Source organism: Balaenoptera acutorostrata, chromosome 1, assembly GCF_949987535.1.
Source record: "Balaenoptera acutorostrata chromosome 1, mBalAcu1.1, whole genome shotgun sequence".
Lineage (NCBI taxonomy): Eukaryota > Metazoa > Chordata > Mammalia > Artiodactyla > Balaenopteridae > Balaenoptera > Balaenoptera acutorostrata.
Genome location: NC_080064.1, coordinates 113,606,869 through 113,615,906, shown reverse-complemented (window position 1 = coordinate 113,615,906; position 9,038 = coordinate 113,606,869). Strand labels below are relative to the sequence as shown.

Genomic DNA, 9,038 nt, shown 5'->3' with positions numbered 1-9,038 from the left:
GCCAAGATGAGGGTGCTGGGCCTTCGGAGTCTGAATGTCAGTTATTTAATCTTGGGCAAGTCCCCTAGGCCTCTCGTTTCTCTTTGTAGAATGGGGACGACAGGAACTGCCTGGCAGAGGGTCACAGGGTCAGTGAGAAGTGGCTGCACGATGTCTGGGGCTTGGTAGGTGCCCCCAAACTGTTGTTTGAATCGGTTTCTGAACTATGATCCAGGCCTGGTATTGGGGCAATGGAAGAAGTGTCCTTGAGCAGCCCACATGCCCCCTTCTCCCCATCCAATGACAGGCAGCCTGGAAACCCAGAATGAAAATGTTCTCTCTTCTCTTGACCCTCCAGAGAGTCCACTGAGCTCATAGCAGGCAGGGAAGATTCCCAAGGTGGAGGGCAGAGGCCAGGTCTGGAAGGACTAGGCTGGCGGCCCACCTGATCTCATGTGTGTAGGGGTCCTGTGCTCATAGGCACTTTCCAAAATTGAGGTCTCCCCACTTCTTTGGTGTCTTTCCTTTTGTTAGAAAAACTTACCAGAGGCTCTAGACTGGAAAAGGGAGTCCCAGGCTGGGCTGTGGCTCCCATCAATGGGGAATTCGTCACTGCACTAAGTGTCCAGCCAGCAGTGGCTGGGCCTCCTCCTGTCCAGCACTGCAGACCCCCAGCATTCTGGCCCCAACGTCTGTGACAAGGATTATCTTTGCGTGCCCCGTGGTCCAGGATGGGGGGTGATTTATGGTTCTCCTGAGGTGTGGGTTGGAGTTCAACTTGTTATAAAGTCAGTGTTGGAGTGAGTCACTGCTAGTGTGTGAGCCCAGCTGACTGCCTTGAACCCACTTCCTGGGATGACCTCATGGCCCTCTTTTCAGGGTAAGTCTTGGAATTTCCCTTACAAGTCTGGGGGAGAAACAGCTTTCTGTTCTGCTTCACTGTATTTAATGGCAGAAATTTAAAAATGAGAGAAATAGTGGTAAATGTGGGGGTTTGGAAAAGTCTTTGATCCCTCCCTTCATCAATCTTTTTCAACCTTTTAAAAATGTATGTATATATGTGTAAACCCATGTGTATACATATATGTGTATGTGTGTGTATGTGTTTAGGTCTCTATCTATATCTGTATCTATCCATCTCAAGGGTCTTTGGGGATAGAGTTGGGGCTTCCCTGGTTCATTCACACGCTTCCTCCAGGATTAATGAATGTGGGGAGGGAGCTTTTTGTAGTGGTGGTCAGGGCACAGCAAAGCTAACCTTATCCTCCTAATGGCTGAGCTCTGAGACAAGCCCAGCCTCCAGAAGGCCACTCTAGCCACCAATGCACGTGTTCAGTGACTTGTAGGGCCCAATGTGCTTTCCCATAGGCCCTCTCTTTAAAGGTTCCTTGTGGCCACTGTGGGCACTGGAGGATGAAGCCAGCTATCCTTCCCAGAAGCGTGTGGCTTTTGGTTGAAAACAAAGGATGCTCCACGTTGGACCTGAGTCCATGGCTGTATGGAATCTCGTGGTCTTGGTGACCTGGTCTGATGTGTAGGTGGGCAGCCGCGGGACATGGGTAGAGATGACAATGTTCCGATTTCATGGTGGAGAGCCCAATAGTGGAGAAAAAGCTCTGGTCTCAGGGTGGGGACAAGAGTAGCAGCAATGGCGTCCTGATCTCTCAGAGGGGCTGTTCATAGAGGTGATACACTCTGGTTCTCATGGCAGAGACAGGATTAGAGGTGATAGTTCTCTGGTCACCTGGTGGGATCCTAATGGGGGGCGCGCATGCTCTGTTCTCATGGTGGGGAAACTAGTAGTGGTGATAATGATCTGATCTCCTGGGGAGGATAAATGAAGGGGGCTGTGTCGCAGTGGGGAGCTGGGGTGCTTCTGTCCACAGGGCAGCAGGGGGTCCAGGAGTCCAGCTCAGAAAATCTCCTGGACCCATGTTTGTTTTTATATAAGAGCAAAAGGGCTGTCGAAGTCTTTCCCTCAAACACTGCTCATGCACACAGCCATGGGGCCTAGATTCTCCCTTCCCTCCTCTCAGAATCCTGCCTGAGAGATGCTGGCCATAGTGATTAAGTGTCCGATTTGATGGGGATCCTGTTAAGACACTAATGCTCTTCTAATTCTGGCTAAATAGGCATTGGTTTTGTTGATCTACCTACACAGGTTGAGCTTGTTGCTTCCAATTTCAGGTGATTTCCATCGTGTCACTCTCTCCTTCCCACTTAGCCCATCTAATCCTCAGGCTCTTCCAGCTGCCTGGTACCTCCTGTGAAGCATCCTGCTGCCTCCAAGGCTAGGCAATTAGAGACTCAGACTCCAGCAGGGAGGGCGGCTACGGATTATTACTGAGGAGGGAGAGACTGAGTGCAGTGTCCATAGCAACCCTCCAGCTTTCACCTTTACCAGGAGAGAAGGAAGGCAAAGGAAGGCAGGAAGGCAGTGAGATTCCTGCCCTTTTGCATTATTCATATCAAAGTGCTGGGCGCGGAAGGCCTTGGCTGCTGACTTTGCCCTGTGAATGTGGTGTGGGGAGAGGGGACTTTTTCTCATTTAATAGCAGCGACTTGGAGTGGACGTGTAGCTGGGAGCTTGAGTTTGGGATGCACGCAGTGAGACAGCAGGGAGGGATGTAGTGAGCTGTGCTGTTGGGTGTCCAACAGCTACTGAGAGATGATAGGCCCCCTGAAAGGGACACATCATATCAAGGGGATCCTGATTCAAGTCCCAGCTTTGTCCTTAACTCACATGTGAGCTTAGGCAAGTCACCTCCCATCTCTGGGAGGTCTTCTCTTGCTAGTAAGGCTGGGCCCTAGGCATCTGTGTGGTCCCTTCCAGCCCTCTCATTCAACGGTTTTATGCTGGCTTACCTAGGACAGATAATAGGGGTAATATGTTCTTTCCCTATGGTGGAAAAGCTCGAAGAACCTGCCAAATAGAGGCTACCTTTGCAAAATGTTCACAAAGGTAAATCCTGGCACCAGATGTGGTCCCCGAGTCTCCACGGAAGGAGGCAGAAAGTTACGGGCGCAGTTCCCTTTGGGGATCTCCCTCCGCGCCTCCCAAGGTGCCTGGAGTGCAGAGCTATGTGCATGTGCCACCAGCAGAGGTCGCCACACTCCTCACAAACCCGCCACAGGTTGCTGTGCCCCAGGTGGGTGCGCCCCGGGTGAGCATCAGCTGGGGCCTCAATCTCAGAGCCAGAGCTGGGCGGGGAGCCGCCAGGACCTTCCCGCTTGAGCTGCCACTGGTCACCTGGGGTCTGGGAAAGGGCTGATGGCACCGGCTGGCTCAGAAGGCTCGAGCTCAAGTCACCAGCCAGGCTCCGGGGATCTGTCCTTCACTCTCGACCCTAACTGTAGGAGGGTGGTTCATCCAAGGCTACAGAGCGCTGCTGTGTCCCTTGGTGCCTGGGGCCTGCGGCTGCCCTGGTTCTTGGCCTTCTCTTGGGCAGCCTAGGTGCCAGCTCTGGGTTTGGGAATCCGTTAGAGGTTTTTTTTTTTTTTTTTCCTCTGAGCCTTTTGGGACTGAGTCCAGGAAGCTGACTTAATCAGTAAATCTTAATTGAGAGCATGTGCTGTGCCAGGCGCTGGGGATTCAGCAGTGAATAAAATAGACAGAGAGTCCACCCTCAGGAAGCGGAATCTCTGGTTGGGGGGAAGGGTGCCACCATCTACACAGTGTGGGGCTGGGAGTGGACACCCACCCATCCAGGACAGGCCAGTGACGGGCTCTCTCCACTGACTTAGCCTTGAGCAGACAGGCCTTTGGACCTGCCCTGCCTCTAGGGATGAGGCTCAGATGCTGAGCCCTGGCCAAACGGGTCTACACGGGCTCTCCCCCAGCCACCAAGGTCCGCCAAGCTCCTTGCACTTGCCCAGTCCACACATGTAGCACTTTACAGTTTGCAAAGTGTGTGCCCCTATACCAGCTCCCTGTGAGCCTGGCAAAGCCTCATGGTGACAAGATGTTGGTGCCCTGTACCCATTGCTCATGCGTTCTTTCCAGATACTGTATCAGCACCTTTTATTTGACCTTTGACCCCTCAAATAAATGCTCCCTTCTGGACTGATCCATCTGGCCAGAACAGCAAGTTCTCACACCAAAGCCATGGAGAAGTGGTGAGGAGAAGCATTTAAAAATGCATCTCGTTTTTCACAAAACAACCACGGAGGGAGGCATGAATGGGTCCAGTTTTACGGGCTCAGAGTGGTGCCGTGTGGTCACCGGCAGGAAGATGGCAGCTCTAAAGCACATGTATTGGAGTTCCAGCCCAAGGCTGCTCCCGGCACCCCTGCCTGCCTGCTCCACTCCATCTTCTCTCCATGTTCAGGACCAGCCCTGCCTGCCACAAAGTTTTTGGAGCAAAATCGTCGCCCTTCTTTCAGACAGGTCTCAGTGGAGCTGCTCTGTTGAAACCTCCCCCACTCCTTTTGTCAAAGGGGGTTTCCTGGAGAACCTGGGTAGGAGTGGAGGGCAGGAGGAATCTTTCCTCTGGAAGGGGAAGAAGCCCAGTGGTGGTGGCTGAGTGGAGAGGTGACCTGCAAGTGGACGGTCCAGTTTGGCTCATGGCGTGGCCTCTTCCCTCCTTTGAGAACAAGAGCAAACCAGTTGCCTTCTCTGGAACTTAACTCAGTTTCCGCATCTGTAGAATGGGGATACTAATCTAACTCCACTAGCTTGTTGGGACCACATTTGCACAGAGCAGGCTTTCAGTGAATGCACCGGGGTGTGAGATGTTGAGCTGTACGTCTCTTTTATAGCGAGACCCATACGAAGCACAAAAGTTTCAGTTTTTCTTTAGCAAAGCAGGATACTGGAGGAGATGGTGTGAAGCTGCCATAGGTGGGTAAGAGCGGTTGGTGGGTACCCTGGAGGCAGGTGGGATGTGCTGTGGTCCTGTCTCACTCTTTCTGCCATGACTTGGAGGAGGGTGGGTGGGCTTTACTTAGGAGACCCCTCACCCCGGGTCTGGATGTTCAGGGACTCAGAGAAAAGAAGCATGGATGAGAGACCTACACTTACAGATCGGCGCTCATTGTGGCCAGTGGTGCAGGTAAGGGGCAAGCATTGTGTCCAGAGTCAGAGTGCCCTGAACTCTCATTCATGCATCAGTTCACTCACTCACTTCCAGATTTAACACACAATCTGTGTGTGGGGTAAGGTGCAGTATTGTGTGTGTGTTTTACAATCCACACCACAGGCTCCTGTCCCCAAGGAGCTTATGGTGTAAATTAAAAACAGGGGAGAAAAGTCATGTATACAGAGGACTCCAATACAAGGCAAGAGGTGAAAAGTATCCCCAGAGAGATACAAATAAAGTGCTAAGGGGATTCAGAAGAGGAAGATGATGTCAAATTAGGGGGAAGGAGCAGAGGAGGGGAGGTGTGGGAAGGCTTTGGGTGGAGGCATCACTGTGCTCTCCTTAAATTCTAGTGGGACTGGACACCAATTGAGGGGTGAAGTGGCATTCTGGGCAGCACAAATGGGGAATGGGAAAGAGCATGAGTCTAGGGGTCAGAAGGATCCAGGTTCAAATCCACGACTAACTGGTGACCTTGAGCGAGTCACTTCAACCTTTCTATACTTTAGTTTATGGGGGCGAGAGTGTAAAGGATGGAGCAATAGAACCTTCCTGGCCTGCCTTCCAGGGCTGCCAGGAAGTGCAAATGGAGTACCTTATGTGAAAGCAGTTGGAAAACTATAAAGTGCTAGCAAATACAGGCGTTGTTTTTATTTTCAAAACATTAACTGATCCTGTAACAAAGCTCCTAGATAAGAACACAATGATGACTGAACCTGAATGGGCTAATGAGCTGTTCAGCCCAGAGCTGTCTCTGACCCAACCATCCAGGGTCTGAGGGAGGTGTCATTGATCTTTAAGATACTTCTATTCTTAGAAGGTTAAGGATAGCCCTTAACCACCACTAGCTTTTCTAAAAATCCCGCTATTGTCTGTCATTGTATCTAAACTCCATCCATCCACCTATCTATCCATCCATCCATCCATCTATCCAATAAACCTATAATGAGTATATCCACAGCCAGATAACCCTGATCAGTGCTGGGGATACAGAAAAAATTAGACCCCTTCTCTGTGCTCAAGAAGTCTACAGCTTAGTGGGAAATACAGCTATATAAACCATATATCATTCCTTTTCTTAAACCCATTTTCAGTCAGTTCTATGTTTTGGGGGTAACAAGTTCCACAGACCACAGATTATGGGATTTTAAAGCTGAGTGATCTTAGAAATGATCTCTTCTATCACACTCATTTTACTGATGGGGGGAATTATTTGTGTGGAAAGCACTATGACTTCCTCTTATTTGCCTCAAAGTGACCTCTCCAAGGTTTCAAGTTCAGTTCAGTTCAATGAATCTTTATTAAGCATCTATTAAATGCCAGGCTCTGTGTAAGAGCTGCCGGTCCGATGATGGAGAAGACATAATTCCGGCCCTCACAGGGGTCACAGTCTAGGGGGAAAAGGACACACAAAGAGATAACAGCTATAGTGCTTGATACTGAAAAATACAGGAGAAGGGCCCCTGATTTGGATATGGGGGAGCTTGGGAGAGGCTTCCCAGCAAGAAGTCCTGTGAGCCATGTCTTGAAGGGCAAAAGCAATGTGCTGGATGAAGATGTACTGGAAGGGCTTGCCAGGCAGAAGGAATAGCGTGAGCAAAGGCACGGAGGTATGAAATAGCATGGCTTGTTGGAGGAACCATAAGAAGCTGGTGGTATTGGTGCTTAAAGAAGGAAGCGGTGAGGAATGAATGTGGAAAGGAGGGCAGGGGCAGAGCGCCAGCACACCTGATGTGGAGCTGGTATGGCCAAAGGCCACCATTACCTTATTGGGTTTCGTGAGCATGTCCTTGTTCACTTTCCCTATCTTCTCTGGGCTAAGAAACTCCACCACATCCCCTTGATCTTCATCTTTACAGACTTAAGAGGCATAATTTATTTGAAGGAAGAGCCTATCCTTCAAGGTGTGGATTTGGACATGCAGGAAAAAGTCAACCCTGATGTGCTGGTGTAAACACTCCCATCATCGCTGATTGCAAGCTATCAGTGTGACATCACTGGTTGTGGAGTTGGGAAGAGATATACACCTTTGGCTTTTAGGAGCCAGTACCAGCCACCTCCAGCACACCAGCTTCTGGGCAGCGTGCGTGGCCCGGTGAGATAGCCCACTACTACTGACTTGCATGATGTAGGGACCCTTATCACTCCCATTATATAGAGTAGGAAGCTGAGGATCAGAAGGTAGTTATCCTGCCTGTGGTTACACAGCCACTGCATGGCAGAGAAGGGCTCCAGCCTGGGCAGTCTGAGTCTAGAGCCCGAGCTCTAACCATGATATCATTCACTTCCCATTCCCATAGGGTGGCTGTATTGAAGGGCATGAGCTGCATCGGTGGCATTAGCTGTCAAGCTCCAGCCCATTTCCAGATGAATCTCTAATCTATCTTTGGCTCTGGTATAGTTTAGTCCCCCACCCCCACCAGGTGTTTCTTATCCCCATCCATGATAGCAGGACATATTCTAACAATCCCTATGGGATCCAGCTGGTACAGCCGGGATGGCCCAGAAAGGTCAACTGAGGCAGAAGACAGGTCATAGCGGTGGAGTGGGCACAGAAATGACCAGACCTGGAGTCTGCCCCTAAAAATTGATTTTTCACAGCTCAGATGCTGTATCCAGCACTGAGAAGCAGTACTAACAGCATATTTCTGCTACTAATGACATAGTAATGATAACTTATTAGGAAATCATTAAGCCTAAGTATATGATCTGGAGCCTTGAACCAAACAGGTGGCTCTGTTTGGGGATGGATGGAGGGCAACCAAGAAGACAGAAGGGAAGAGGAGAGCAGGCAGGGCATGCTGGAGGGGGTGAGGTGGAGGGTACCGGAGGGCCGGCATGGTCGTGAGAAAACACATGAGACCCCAGCTTGTGTCTGAGCCCCAGCGCTATGACTTGTAGTGGCAGGGGGTGTGACCTTGTCATTGATAATAATAACAGTAATCAAGATTATCGGGTGTAGTTGTACTTATTCAGGTTTCTGGGGTTGTGACTTACAAGTACTATTTAGCTCTCAATCATTCGGGCTGAGAGGGGATTGGAGAGGTGACAACTGGCATACGGAGGATACTCTGGGCTCTTTTGATGGGAGCCCTGCTCCTTCCTGACCTGGCCACTTGCTGCTCACCATTCAGAACTGCTTTAGAACCTCACTGTGTGTGGGCATGTGTGTGTGTGCATGCATGTGTGCATGTGTGTACGTGTTTGTGGGCCAGTGAGTGCACACCTATGTATATAGGTGCACCTGCATACGTGTATCTGTGTGTGTGTGTGTGCATGCATGGCTCTCCTCCTCTTCCCCCTTCCTACCAGGGAAGCAGCTGGACAGAGGCCAAGGGGTGATGGGGGAAGCAAGAGCCAGGCAGGAAGATGCCTCCCTCCTAAAACCCCAGGTGTGCTTGGGGAATCCCATAATGGCCCCTTCTTCACTGATCCCTAAGTCGGCTGCTGTTAGAAGTGGAAATGAATTCAGCTGGGTCCCATCTTTTTGGAACTCCCTTTGCACACAGTGGGAGCTTAATAAATACTTGATGATGGTTCTGAACCTGGGAAGCCAGCAGCTGTTCCCAGCTCTGACTCTCAGGGCTCCATGGAACAGATCAGGTGGGGAGCGACCACGGGGGTTTTCAGTCTTCCTTCCAGACCTTCCCATGACTCCAAATCCAGCTGGAGCCATAGCGCATTTCACACATCCTGCTTTGGGGAAGCCAGTTCTTCCTCCACAGCTTCTCTCTGGCTCTTTCCCACCCCTCATCTGAGCAATATTTATGGAGCAACCACTGTGCACTGAGCATCACAGTGGAAAGGCATCCTGGGAGATGGTATAGGAGCTGTGGGGTCACGCTGAGCTGAGTTCGAATTCTAGCATCCTTAATTACAAACGGGGTAACGTCTGGCAAGCTACTTATCTGTGCTTGAGTGATTTTTTAAAAAACGGGTTTCCTCTGTGAAAGCAGAATGATGACATCATTTTCATAGGGT

General features: G+C 50.5%; 1 protein-coding gene across 1 annotated transcript in view; it reads left to right on the top strand.

The window, feature by feature from the left end:
* Positions 1–837: 837 nt before the first annotated feature.
* The window catches only part of KCNN3 (potassium calcium-activated channel subfamily N member 3), a 188,003-nt gene continuing 179,802 nt past the window's right edge, over positions 838–9,038 (top strand). Inside the window, exon 1 of the mRNA XM_057548315.1 lies at positions 838–859. The gene's annotated coding sequence lies outside the window, so the exon portion shown is untranslated. The remainder of the gene's footprint in view (positions 860–9,038) is intronic.